The 15,361-nt window shown below is 38.0% G+C and overlaps 1 protein-coding gene and 1 pseudogene across 1 annotated transcript in view; one reads left to right on the top strand and one right to left on the bottom strand.

Moving 5' to 3' along the window:
- Positions 1-15,361, bottom strand: part of TENM3 (teneurin transmembrane protein 3) — a 1,556,403-nt gene that overhangs the window by 653,925 nt on the left and 887,117 nt on the right. The gene's annotated exons all lie outside the window — the stretch shown is intronic.
- On the top strand, positions 79-544 carry LOC105727346 (small nuclear ribonucleoprotein-associated protein B-like; annotated as a pseudogene).

The raw sequence follows: 15,361 nt of genomic DNA on the forward strand, positions 1-15,361 counted from the left end.
CTGCAAGAAAGCCCTCCCCCGGAGCTTCCGAAACTGCTGGAAGTTCCAGAGTTTTGTAGCTCCGAATGGGCGACCTGAGCCCTGAGCCGAACCGCTCTCTGGCTCGGCGGTCCGCGGGACCCTTCAGGCACCTTTCAGGTCCGGGACGAGGCAGCTGCTGGGGCGGGGCGTGCGCGCTTGGGGCTGCCGGCCGAGTGCGCCCAGCTCCCCGTGGGCGCCCGAGGGTCTCCCCGCCCTCCCCTGGGACTCGCTGCCCGCCCGTGGAGGGCTGGGAGCCTACGACCAGGCCTGCCCGGGCCGCTGCTGCTGCTGCTGCCGCCGCTGCCGCCGCCGCCGCCGCCGCCGACCTGTCCTCGGAAGCCTGGCGGAGACTGGTGCGCTGCTAGCATCCTCGCGCCACCCATCACTTTCAGCTTCAGAGCAGATTCCGCTGACCTGTACCTAACTTGACTGGGCCGTTAGGAAATCCACTTGCCTTTGTAACTACCGTGCAGAACCAGAAACAGATCGATCACTGGGAGAACAAGGACGATGCTTCCTAGGAAAGCCTGAACCTTTATGATAGTTTCTCCGAAGTTTGGGGTAGAGGTGACGAGGAGAATTCCTGAACTCGAACTAGTGTGCCCAGACCCACAACCCGAGTTCTAGAAGTTGCTAAGTGCTCGAGCGCAGCGCAGGGATTAGGGAAGTCTTGGTAGTAAACGAACCCGACCCGGCTCTCAGGGCGCTGCTGACGGAAAGCAGGACGCGCACATCTTTGCAGAAGAATCTAGAGTCGCCCTGGGGTAGATCCATCTCCTTCTGCCACTGAATTTCACACTTGAAAAAGATAAGATCGTGGGGGGAGATGAATGATATCCCCCCACTCACTCTAGCCATTCTCATTATTTAAAAAAAAAAAAAAAACTTGCCCATTATGAAAGTATGTTCCAGATATTACAAGACGATCATGCAAACTCCTTGAAATTTGAATCCGGACATGATCGTAAGGAAACTCTTTCATAAAGCACTTTTGTGGCCCAGTTCTCACACACACACAAAAGTATTCGATCTTTAAAACTTTTATAAGTATCTAAGTAAGTGAGACAGCCTCTTACTATCTAGGAATACACAATAAAGAGACGAGACCCTGCCCCAATCCTAAAGAGGCCAGAACCGAAGAGCTACATTGTGGGAGTTAAGGATGCTTCTTTTCAGCTCTTTTTTTCTAGAATCCTCATTATAGCTAACGCTGGTAATAAAGGTAGGAAACAATAGAACTCATAAAACACAGAAATGGCAATAAATCTTGGCTCCTGTCTCCAACCCAGTTCCTTCTTACATGACATTCAAAGTTTTTCAGTATGCAATAGTGAACATTAACACTATGGTTGCAATATAGAAAAAATACTCTAGAACTCATTAATACGGCCCTGCGCACACTATGCAGGCGTCGTTGGTGGACAAAGCACGCAGGTGTCCTCCTCTACATCTGCCTGCGCCTGTAATCCAGGCAGCTTACGTGTGTTAAATTTGGGTCTCTCTCTCTCGTCTCTCATACAAAGAAGTTCCATCATTTGAGGAAAAGCTGATGTTGTGCAGTGCCAAACTGTACCACAGGCTTCCTCCTTCAAATGAATCCCTGGAAAACAGAGAGGCAGCTCACTACGTGACCATCATGCTTTTTGCCTCACTGAGCTGTTGTCAAGAGAGGGCGGGGATGGTGGGCAGCTCACGCAGTGCTCTCCGCAGCAATAAAAGCTGGAGCGGGAAAAGAAATCCAAGACATCGCTGTCTGTTTTGCAAGCCTCTGGCCGCTCTCAGCAAACTGCCCGGCGCAGCTGGTGACTGCGGTGTGAACGCAGCCGGTCGTGCCCGGGATAATAGGACCGAGCTGGCGGCATCGCCCTCCCGTGGGCCCCTCTTGTCACACAGATGCGCAGCCCTCCGAAAGGAAAACGTGGCCCAGCTCCCCTCGCAGCACCTGGCCCTACTGCTAGGAACGCGTGCCTGCGGCCTTTGCAAACCTCTAAAAAGTGCTCGGGAGGAAGAGAATGGGCCGAACCTCCGGATTCCATTTGGGGAAGAAGAGCCAGGGCCACCAGCACCCTGCCCTGCTGCTCCGCCTCCAGGTGGGCCAAGTCTTAGCAGAGTGTCGCTGCCCACCTGAATGTGACACCTGTCCATTTTAGTCAGCATCACAGGCGCCTTCCGTTTCTCCTCTTTGGGGGCTGTCCATTTTCTCCTCCTGTCCTAAAGAGCCAGCTTGGATCTGAAGCGACCGGGTAGCAGCTGTTTGTGCCTCTCTCCCGTGCGGACCGACAGTCTCCGCAGCCACTTCCTCCTTTGACACGCGAGGCATACAGGCATGCAGAAAGGGAGCACCAGGTCAGGCAGGTATTAGGCTCTCCTAGGAGACTTGTGGACATCACTCGAGTTTACCTATTCCCTGGACTTGATTACATCCGCTCTAGCACACTGAGGCATGAGCGGCCTGCCTGCTGGGTTCAAACCCAGTGGCTGCCCTGGCTGTAACCTCTCCCACTCAAGAGACCCTAGGAACGATGAGGAACGGAGTAGAAATGATCAGGGGAGAGAAATCTCAGGTACCTAGACCTTCCAGCTCACCCCTTGAAGACCAGGAAAGCCAGTAGCCCACATATGCCCCAAAGGAGGTTATGTCTCAACTGAGAACAGCAAAAAGGTAATGGGCGACTTCAAAACAGAGGCTAGAGGCTGGAGCCACCTAGCAAAACCACAATTCGAGGCACTTGAGGTGTTTCCCTTACACAAATGGCTTCACAGGTAGCAAGTGACTGATCTGCAACAGTGAACACTAAAACTTACATTTTTCATGGAATTCTCTCAGGTAGCCTTAAAGTTTTTATTGGGTGGTTTCCCCCCGCCCTCCCCCCACTGGCAAAAAAATAACTTACCCTTGGCTATTAGACTGAGGGAACTGTAAAACAAATATTTTTAATTTGAACACTGACAAAGTCATGGAATTAAATGACTGTAGTGGAAAATATGCTTTCATGATTTTAATTAAAGCAAGATAAGCCTCTCTCAATGTGTATGCATTTTGGAGCCACTGGGTGGACTGGTGATGAGACGAAGCAACCTTTAACTGGGACTGTGCTTCTCCAGTCCATTCGCTTGTATTCCATGGTGTAAACCTGGCCTATGCGTAACTCTGACCTTTGGTGAAAATGCATATGTGTAGCACCACCCAAAGGTTCCTTGCTTTGACTAGAGCTTTATAAAAGACCCAGGTTTCGCAAAGGATTTTGAACACCAGTGTCTTTTAACATGTGGAACTCTCGGTTTTGGCTTAGCTCTGTGAATGTGTTTCAAACTTGCTATATTATTCCACACTGAAAGTTGGAAACTTTATAATTAAGAGTTATCATGGAGTACCTTTTAAAATCTGACATATTTTCTATAAACGAGTTTTCAGTGAGTAGTGTATATAGTGTACTCAAAGTAGGCATTAGCTGCTGGCAAGGTTTATGATAAAATAGTGACACTCCAGGACAATTTTTTACTAACACCCTTTAGATATTTCAGGGTACAGCTTATATGTTAACTTGTAAATGTAGGTTAAAAATATAGGTATCAAGTGACTATAAATCAGTATCAGACAAATTGAACATCTTTTTATTTCCCAGAAGTACCCTGCTCTTTCTCCTCCCTTTGGTGACCCCTTAGTCTGGAATACCCTGTATCCTAGGACCCTGGAACACATAGTGTTTAAAGCACCGATTAGTGGTATTCTCCTCCCTTAGCAGTGCTTCCACTGTGTTTTCTGCATGTAATAAAGGTTGGCACTGCTTTTTGTAATAGGCCTTTCCCAATAGCTGAGAGCTCCTGGAGTGTAGGGGCTTGACCTTATGCCTCTTTGGACACACACGCCTAGCACTTGGGCTGGCATATAGGAGCTGCTCAATAAATATTTATTGAATGAATCAGTGGATACATGAATAAAATATTTTCATTGTCTTTAGCCTTTCTGACTTTCTTTTTAAAATAGGGATATGTCATAAATAAAATTTACCTTGAGAATGTATTTAAGTACATTTTTCTATTTCTCTGACCATCAAATTTTTCAGGGGACATCTTTTTAAAATTCTGGCCATTACAACGAACAACTTTTGACCTTGATTGACTTTTCTCAGAAACGTAACAAAAACAATGAGGAAAGGCAAAGAGATCAAATTTTGGTTTTTTCTTTTTCAGTAGGATATTATGTTTATTGAAATTTGGAAACAAATTGTAGCAAGCACCTATAACATGTGGATACTCCCGTTTTTATATTAAATATGACATTATTTATATAACCCTATTGTCTTCCAAATTTCCTTTGGATTTTTAGTGGTAAGGAGTATAGAGCCTAAGATGACTGCTTTTCATTTCTTCAAGACAAGGATTCAGCTGGTATTGGGGAAACAATCTCTGTTTGTTCCTGTCTGCTCAGGAGGACTGTTTCTAATTGATCTGGCATGGAATTTAGTTGGCGATGTGTATGTTGCAACTGAAGCGCAGAGCCTGTGTGCTTTGTAAAGTGATAACCATATGGGCCTTATTTGAAACATTTGAGGATTTTCGACATTAACCTGGGTTAAATTGAGCTATAAATTCAACTCAAATGTATATGTCCTGACAAATTCATCATCACTTTGGGTAGATTCGAGCCATGCTCCCCTCAGATTAATAAAGATGATGACCACTTATCACAAATGCAAAGATTCGTCATGATGAAGTACCATAATGTTGTACTTTGCACTGTTTAAATGCAAATTGGCCATATTAAGCAGACGTTGTCTACTGTTATCACTTTCAGTAGAATGGAAATGTTTAAAAATGATCTCTGGGTAAAGAAAAGGATATATAGTCAAATCTATTTCCTCTTACACTATTTTCAAGTGCACTTCGCTATCATGAAGATTTAATTAAGCAAGCTCAGCTAAGCTAAGAAGCAAAGAGGCTGAAAGTTATTACTTATAGAAACATTCAGGACTTACACAAAATAATTTATTTACTATTCTTCATTTAGGGATTTGGGCAACAACCGAAGGTTAAAAATCCAACAGAATTCTATAGCTCCTTTCCCCTATTTCTGAATATCAAATTTAAAGCTTACACTTTTTTACAGATAATAGTACTAAGTTATGTATGTTGATGGTTCTTCCCTTGCTGCTTTAAATTGCCTTGAAAAAGATACAGTTTCTTTAATTAAAAAAGCTGCACAGAACTAATCCCTCTAGCTGAAAAAAGAAAAGTTTTAAGCAATCTCTTTCTGCTCCGAGAGAGAAAGGCAGACAATACCATAACAGATCAGAAACATAAGCTATAGTGTGCAGCCAGGAGCACAGCAGGGAACTGAATACTGCTCCGACTGTGTCATTTTTTAATCCCCCATCCCAGTTTTCCCCGTCTGACCTCATGCTGAGATGAAGTTATCACAGAAGACAGCTTTACTCTCACCAATGAATCCAACCCTGGATCTGTATTATCCTTAGCAGATCAAAACACTGCTTTCATCAAATAGCATTATCTGCATAAAAGGCATGCAATTGCCCGATAATTTCACCCAAACTATGCTATTCATTTAAAGGACAAGAAGAGAAATGTAATTCATTCCTTTTGGGGGGTGGTAGAGAAGAGTGAGACTTGGGGAGAGGCAGAGGCTGGAAAAGCTAACTTACCCCCTTCACTCATGGGAACTTTTCTGTTTTTAACACAAAATCCCAAGAAGGGGTCCATTTAAAAGTCCCCCTACTCCTGCACTTTAAGATTAATTGTTGGAGCAATTTGGTGCAGTTTGAGTGACAAAAGTGTAAGTTGTGTAGAAAACTGGCAGTGAGAAATTACAAAGCTTGCTGATGTCATTAGCCATGCTTCCATGAACCCCAATAAAAACATCATATCCAGTAAAATTGGAGAAGCATAAGAATTAGCTGGACAATTGGATGAAGTTTAACACAATGTTGTATTGGTGTGGTGGGGGGATCCTTACTGGAGATCTTTCTATGCATTATGAGAAGTTTGAATCCTTACAGTGGGAAGACAAAGACATATTCCACAATTCTGAGTTGACACTTTGAAAAATATGTAATAAATCTTAGAAGTCAAGACCAGTGTTTTTTTAAAATTTAGAAAATACTTTAGCCTCTTTCGGAATGCCTTTTCCGTTTTATGTTGAAACAGTGTTCTCATTTGCATTGTAGATTGTATAAGCTGTTATAATGGGCTTCTATTTAATGGATCCTACCTCCTTATTGAGTGACATCAGTTGTTTTGTTCAAGGTATGGTGATAGGTTAGAGCAATCAGCCAAAACCATTTGTGTCAAGTAAATGGAATTACTAAGGAGTACTAAAACGGGAGTTTTAGTACTAAGTATGGGTGACCTATTAGGTATATGTTAATGTCCTTATCATATGTTTTACTTACCATAATTTCAATGATTTCTCTTGAAAATGTAAATTTTCCACTCAGCCCTTTCAGAACTTACTGTGTAAACTGACCCTGCAAGAAATTCAGTTTAATCTCTACGCTTCCATCACCCAGACAACATCTATACACAAAAATGTGTAGGACAAACAATCAGAACTGCTTGAAAAACAACATTAACATGCTTCAAATCAGAGGCAAGGAACACTCCTGGAAATTCATGAGGCAGGTGACGGGGCAAGGATTTGTCCCTTGAAAGAAAGAAACTGGTTCTAGAAGAAAGTAATTGTAGCCTTATTATTCATTATCATTGCCACTTTAATTACATGTAGGTATTCCCTAAAACATTTAAATGCAATTAATAAATATGGTTTTTTTCCACACCAGCTTTCCAAAACTACAACTTGATACTGAAGTGCTCTGAGACTAAGAGTCTATGTAGATATATAGTCTGCTCAGTAGTAAAGTTCCAACTGATGTTTCCAAAATACAGCTTCATGACATACAAATTATCTGAAATTTAATGTGATTAAGCATTAAACTGTGGTATTTCCTTGAATTTAATGACAGTACTATTTTCATGTCAAACTTGATTACAAGAACCAGCTTTCAGAGCGAACTGTTTCAAATCCCAAATCATTAACAGATCATTTAGGGTTCAGTCTCACAAAACTTGTCTATGAAATATCAACTAAAGATATGTAAGCAGAGAGGTGAATTTCACGTTTTGCTTACATATGTGTTGGTAGGGACAACCTACAAGTCACATTTCTGTCTATTAATCCCAAGAGAGTAAAGATGTTGACATCATCAATACCACCACCACTCTTAACAACATACTTTTGATGCAGTTCATGCTCATGTACTATTTTCTCAAAGCCTGTCATGGACCGTTATACCCATCTGAAATGGACATAGACAACTTCCTTAAGACTTTAGAAATTTAAAATGCAACATAAGATTTTGATATTTTATTTCTTCTTTACTTTCACTTCAAGTCTGTATTCAACTCATAGCTGATTTTTCTAAGAGACTAAACCTGGGTCATCCATAAATCCTGTCAGAAGTACATTAGGCCAGAGTCGCATGAATTACCACAGTCTGGAAGCCTAAGCAGTCATCGTCATGGGTCATGGAATTCTTTCTTTCTTTGCTTAAGGATGACACCAGAAATACCACTACTCTTAGAGTACAAACTTCTCAGGTGAGGCAGAAAAAAGATATTTCTACCAACATTCTAGGTAAAGCCATCCTCTTGCCATAACTTTGGTTAATTTTTGGTGCTTAAGACAGCAAAGCTTGGTTTGCTCTGTGGTGTGATGCATTTCTGAGAAAAGAGAGTTGTGGAATAAGGCCATGAAATGGTAAAGGAGTCATATTGAAATACAGCAAGCTCCTACGGGCCATAAGTTCTGATTTTTAGTTTACCTGATGAAGATGAAACTCTGGCTTTGTTTGCTTTAGTGAAAAATGTAAGAAGCCAGGCATTTCTAGAACAGACTGGGATAAAGAAGAATTTGGCCTGGGCAGAGAAGCATCCAAACTTCTTTCTGTGTTTACCTAACACTTCTTTCTTAGCCCTATACTCTAAGTCCAGCACTTTTAATCCACAAAATCCATGAAAGACCAGGATTCACCTTCCCCTCTTTTATCCTTGGATAAGATATCGGGCAGGGGGGAAAAGAAGTAGGCCATGAGAAGATTATAAGCTAAGAGTCTATAAAGAGGGAGGAAATTGGCAGTAAGAGAATCTGAGTTAGGGGAAAAAGAAGGGAGAACAAGCTTAAACTGAAGATAAACTAAGAGGATGCTGGAAGGAAGAGAGGGTGCATGTGAGATTCCTAGCTCAGAGTCCTGGCTTAATGGAGTTCTGCATTTATCTTTAGTCTCTCTTTACACTGATCACTGAATACTAGAATCTTGCCTCAAGAGTTTACAGTGTTACTTAGAAACAAGATTTAAATCAGGCCATGGCATAGGTAATATTTATTTTGAAACTTATTAGAAATCAACCTTTACTACATTTTGGAGTAATGTTGATAATAAAGAGGTTTTTAATTGAAATTTAAGGATTATCTTGATGACAAATAGGCTATGAATATCTATGGCAGCCCTGGACCAATAATTTTGTAATTGTTGCCTTTAGACCCCCTGTAGTCAGAATTACCTGAGGGTTCTAAAGAAAATATACATTCTTGGGCCCTATTTCAGCTGTAGGGAATCAGAATCCCCAGAGATAGAACCAATAAATTAGCATTTTAAACAAGTCTTCCAGAACATTCTTACAGGGAAGTTTGAGAAAAATATTGCCCTGGGTTAAATATTTTGCATAAAGTAAATAGATATTTCAGTTTGATCATTTCCCTATTAAAAAGAAGTTGCAAATAACTGTAGTTGAATTATTTTCAGAATTGACACATTCACATTTAAGAAAGAAATCAAAATTCACAAAATGAAGAGGGTGAGAGTATCTACTGGAAGAAATTCCAGCTGAAAAATTCAGTGACACATCAAAATTCAGTTTTAGATTATGTTTTCTAAGAGTCGTAAAATCAGTGTTACAAATTGAGGTGGTATTTTCTACATATTTTAATAGTTGGAACACCGTATACAAATTTTTGCTGGCTATCTTGTTTAATATTTTAGATGTGTTTCTAAAATTATATACATTTTGGGATGAACATTTAAATATGCATTAGTTCTATTTATTATCAGAAATTAAAGAATGCTTTTTGCAAAATGGAATAGAAACTGACTCAACTTGTGTAGCCTTTAATAGAAATCCCAAATAAATATATCAAAAAAAATTAAGAGCTTTATCTGGAAGCTAGGCATTTACAGGTCAGCGTCCTATGCTATTTCTAGGATGGTTTTCATAAGCATTGCTCATGCTGAAAGCCCTTAAATTTTTAGCATAAAGCATTATCACTACCCTGCCATCTTCACTTCCTTCTTTTGCAATTACTTGTCTCTGAAGGATGTGACTTTTAACAAAGTACTATGATTACACTTACTCTTTTCTCTTATATTGCATGGTTAAAGCCCTTATTATAAGTAGTGGGAAAAGCATAAAAACAAGTCTTTCTTTTTATGTTGTCTTGACTACTGCAATTACCTGGTCTTCATCCTATTTTCCCTCCTCCTCCTGACCTGCCTGGCCTACATGAATGTTTTCTTGCAGACACTGTGCCCACCATATAACATACATTATCTCACATGGTCCTCATAAAAACTTCAGAAGTCGTTATTATTATTTTCCTCATTTTAAAGATTGTTAAATTGAAAAGTAAGTAATTTGTCCAATGTAAGTAGAAGAGCCAGGATTAATTAGTCTTTTTCCAGAGCCCCAACATTAAGAATGACACATATTTCGAGGAATAAAACCTGCTCTGATCATGTTAGTTACTACACACATAGAAAATCATACACACACAGAAAGATCAACTAGAGTTTAATGAAAGAGCAATGCTCTTAAGAACACAGACACACCCCTAATGTGAATTCTACAAAGAAAAATAACTTTATTGCTTGAGTCTGCTTTTGAGAAAAGTAGTTTTATAATATGAAAAAATTGAACTTAACAAAACTTTAGGTCCTGTTCCACAGTAATTTTATTCATCTTTCTTTGTTTTATATGTTGTACATATTTACAATAAAATTGCTCCCAAAATAACACTTTTTTTTTATTTTTTGAGATTGATTCTCACTCTGTTGCCCAGGTTGTAGTGCACTGGCATGATCTTGGCTCACTGCAACCTCCACCTCCCAGGTTCACACAATTCTCTGCCTCAGCCTCCCGAGTAGCTGGGATTACAGGCTTCTGCCACCATGCCCAGCTAATTTTTGTATTTTTTTTTAGTAGAGATGGGGTTTCACCATCTTGGCCGGGTTGATCTTGAACTCCTAACCTCATAATTCACCTGCCTTGGCCTCCCAATGTGCTGGGATTACAGGCGTGAGCCACCACACCTGGCCTATAACACATTTTATGATTCCTTTATCTATTTCTCTAATAACATTACTGCAACCCTCAGCACGTATTTTTAAATGATGGTTGAAGGCTAGACTTACGGAAGATTTCAGCTCCAGAAGGATGGTTCCCTCCTCAATGATTAATCTATTCAGGATAAAGTAAATCACTGTTTGAAGGACTGAGTATAGTTCAGGGATGATAAACATTTGTCAGTCTGATAAAAAAAATTTCCAGGAAGGCTATAACTGCTCCAATGGCCTTTGGCTTGTAGAAGTTGGTAATCCTCTTTGAAGGACCAGGGAAGTTAAACAGGATGAATTGTTAGCTTGCTGCTATTTGAAATTACAAATCATCGAAAAACTGTCCACTAGAACACCTTAGGGAATGAATGGCAGATAATAATGGTTTACATGTGGTTGCAAAACAATAATGAACCTGTCGAATCAATTGTTCTGAATAGCAATAGATCACAGTGGAAGGAAAAATGCACCTCCTTATTGACCCCTTGTGTGTTCTGTTACATTTCATTCCTGTGACTTTTGAATGGTTTCCTTTTATACTTAATCATGCAGTGACAAATTAACCAACCCTAAAATGGTTACCCATAACTCTTCCCAAATGCAGAATTTAATATAAATAACTGAAACCAGAGCAGAAAGTAAAACCAGTATCTTTACCTTTTTATGGATATGATATATTCATGATAAAAATGCTAATTTCAGATCTAAAATGAACATAAAATAAATCAATGCTAATCATGGGTGAGTTTTTTTACTTAACAAAAGACTTAGTAAAATAACAAACTTATAGTCATAAATAGAAAAATGAACTATGACATGATCTCACTTTATTAATTTAGGTTTATCTTCTAACAGATGCATAGTAGTGTGGCCAAACGTATTTTGCCATGATCTGCAATGACTGATAAACTATTAAATGATTGATTGTACTGGGCACATTAATTTTACATGTATGGACATGCCATATGTTCAGGGTTAAATTGTAGAAAGCAATCTCTTGGTCTGCTCTGCACACCCCAACCTCCCCAACTACATTTAGAATTTATACAGTGTTTACATTAACACAATTTATATAAGAGAGTGCTACTGAAATAGTTTAGATTCATTTATGCAGATGACCTGGCCAAAAACCCACTTGAAACATCAAGGCTCACCATTATCACCAACAAACGGAGCTGTTATCAAATAACAATTTCATTTCATCCTGGGGTTAAATCTGCCACACAAGTAGTAATAGTCCTCTATCTGCTTCTCTTAAGATACTATGAGAATTAAATGACATAGAATGTTTAAGTTCTAGAGGGTTATAGTTTATTATTAATGTCTTTCATTTATCTAACCAGTTATTTTCTTCCAGTTCAGCTTATGTAAGAAAAATTCAAAATAAATAGGAAGTATTTTAGTCATAGGCTTAGTGACTAAAATACTTTAGTATTTTAATGTCATGATTTGTGTGAAGGGATGCTACAATCTTTCGGCTTTGTCTTAGTCATAAACATTTATCTAATACCAACTGTCTGGATCCAAAGATGAAAAAAAAGGCATACAGGATTTATAAATGGGTTTTTTCTTCTTGTAGTAATATGTTATGTTGAACCATTCTAGCTCATTCCACAACCACTTCTTTTACTTGAATGAAAATGTGCACACAGGCTGAGGGTAATGTCTCTGACTAGGGAATTAGACACCTCCAAAAGTGGCCTACATGGGATTTGATGGGAAGCCTTAATTTATTGCACTGTCACTTAAACACATGGCACAATGTTTTCATGACTGTTAATAATATATTACTAAATGTTAATCAGCTATAAAAAGAAATGTGATTTGTATGTGTGTAAGTTTGATCCATTTATCTTACTAGTGTTGATCTGGTATGAATTTTCTTTTGAGATATCAAATTTTGGTGAGAATATCACTAATGGAATTTTTTTCACATTCCTCTGGAAAAATTACTTAGCAATATAGTATTTTAATTCAGTAAAACCTTTATTTAGAAATGTCATCATTTCTTTAACTTGATAACTAAATTGTCTTTAAATATAAAAAGCTAGATTTAAATTAAATTGCACATTATTTTTGTAGTTATGATTTCTGAGACTACCCTCTCTCTGAAGTGTATTTTTTAAAAAGAGTTGCCTTTGCCTAGTTTTAGATAAAATATTACAATCTAATTTGGACTGTAAACTATTCTGATGTTGTAGCTTCCTTGAAATTTTATGACTAGATTAGAAATTTTACAATAAGAATAATAGTAGCAAACTCAATATAGATTTGTATACTGTATTTGGAGATACCCTCATGTATACATATATATCTGTGTATTTGTGTGTATACCTATGTCTATGTAGCTAGATCTATTTCTCCTACTATAGTGTTACAGTTTTTAGCTGTCTCTTGAGTGCGTATAATCTAAAGGAAGTTTTTTTTTTTTTTTTTTTGAAATAGAGTTTCACTCTTGTTACCCATGCTGGAGTGCAATGGCGGGATCTGGCTCACTGCAACCTCTGCCTCCTGGGTTCAAGCAATTCTCTTGCCTCAGCCTCTGGAGTAGCTGGGATTATAGGTATGCGCCACCACACCCAGCTAATTTTGTATTTTTAGTAGAGATGGGGTTTCTCTGTGTTGTCAGGCTGGTCTCAAACTCCCAATCTCAGGTGATCTGCCTGACTTAGCCCCCCCAAAGTACTGGGATTACAGGTGTGAGCCACCGTGCCAGGGCAGGAAGATGCTTTTAAAACACCGCAATTGAACATTGACCTTCTTTTTCTTAATTTATTATTTACCTAATGCATATTTTTACCTATAAAAGAAACAGTGTAAGATGGAAATCTTTCAGTTTGACTACTTACATTTCAATTGCCAAAAGGCTTATTTCAGCAACATAAAGTACAGCACTAACCTTTCTCTAGAATCCACTCTTTATCCTTTCCGAATTACCTATCCTTTGACACCTAGAGCTTTTCATATCTGTTTTTTTCTTGATGGGTGATCTATTATATTCTTTCAAGCAAGGTAGTTCTGCTGATATGTTTGATGATTTCAGTTACTATGCTTTGTAACATTTTGATCATCCACAATACTACATCTTTTAAATATTTGAATCGTTTTCATTCAGGAAGCAGGAATTCTGAAGAGTAAATTCTGATTCATATTTGACAGATTTGTGATATTCTAAAAATGCCACATTTCCCATATTTTTCTTTTCCTTGTATTATATATTATGAAATACAAATAGATTTCCATGTGTATATTATAAATATTCCAAGCTAAATATACGTAGGTACTAGTTCAAATCATTTATACTTAAAACAGTTTATGTACTGCTGACTGCTGTTTGTGACTATGTGCATTAGAAACACTTTTTCACACGATATTTATTATGTGAATTTGAGACAACTTAATAGGCATATACTTTGCACAATGCTAGTTGTCTGTGGCTTCAGGATGTAACCCTATTCCCACCTTTTCCCATGCTTTATTGCAATAGATCTTTCTGGGTGGCCTCAAATTAAGGCATTTTCTTCCCTCATTACCTGCTTTAATTTTTTTTGGAATGTGAATAATTGTGATGACAGAATTAATTTGAGTATGAAAATATGAGAGAAAAACAGTCTACTACATTTTACTCAAATTAATTGTCAATTTTGTGAAACTGGATAATAATAGCAAACCAAATTCTGTAATGTCAAATCAAAGGTAGTCTCTCAAGTTGATTTCTTGAGTTCTCTAAGGGCTTAATATAGTGCCAGGGATGAAATGAAAAGTAACAATTATTACTTATTTGATGATAAATTTAGAAGAAAATTTTCTATTCCATATACATATCTTAAATGAGGATTTCCAAAATTCTCAAATTTTCTAAATTGGTTCTTAGTGTTATACCACAGAGTGATGTGTCATTTTACAGACATAGAAAAAAGAACAATAAGTTAATAATGAATTTATAGGGAAAAAGGGACAATAGAAAGGCTAGTTAAAAGTGTTGAAAAAGCAATCAGTACAGGCCAGGCACTGGTGGCTCATGCCTGTAATCCCAGCACCCGTGGCTCATGCTTGTCATCCCACCACTTTGGGAAGCTGTAGTGGGAGGATCACTTGAGTGCAGGAGTTCAAGACCAACCTGGGCAACAATGTGAGACTCACCTCTAAAAAAAGTAAAAAAGAAAGAAGGAAAGAAAGAGAAAGAAGGAAGGAAGGAAGGAAAGAAAGAAGTACAAAACTCAAATTTTATTAATAGATTCTTATGCTAATAGCATAACTACAAGATGATACTTTAAAAAATGCCTACGTAGAAAATAAAGGATAAGGTAACATTCATTATAATAGGATAATGAATTACCATATAAAATAGGGTTTCTGCGTTTTTTCCACAGATTTTATATAAAATATTTTATCCTTTTGACTAAAACAAAAAAAATAAGTAAAACATCATTAATATTATTATTTGGTAATGTGAACCAATGAACTATATTATAAAGCATTACTATTATACTAAACAAACCTATTAAACTTCCTATAAAGAAATTAATTTTTTTACCTAAAGCAAATATTCATTTAATAACTTTTTGGTTTATTTATATACACATCCTGCTTAATTTATATTTAATTCTCTTAATGTCCAAATTTGGTCACAGAAAATATACTTTAGTAAAAGAAAATGGACAAAGAAAAACAAGGATATTACGATTTCTTCCATCTCAGGATTATATACTTTTCTGAATATCCTAGTTTGCATACTATATAGATTATATATTATTTAAAACAAAATTGCAAAACCATCGCTTGCTTGATAACTCTATTATTGAAAAAGAGTCTTTCAGTAAACTTTGTTCTGCTCCAAGAGAACAGAGCTCCTTTTAAAAATGCAGGAAATAGTTTCAGCATGATCTTTTCCTTTATGTTTTATTTAAAATGTTAATGGAGTAAATCCACAATTC

Source organism: Aotus nancymaae, unplaced genomic scaffold (assembly GCF_030222135.1).
Source record: "Aotus nancymaae isolate 86718 unplaced genomic scaffold, 86718_ANA_hifiasm-v0.15.2.pri h1tg000006l, whole genome shotgun sequence".
NCBI classification, from domain to species: Eukaryota; Metazoa; Chordata; class Mammalia; order Primates; family Aotidae; genus Aotus; species Aotus nancymaae.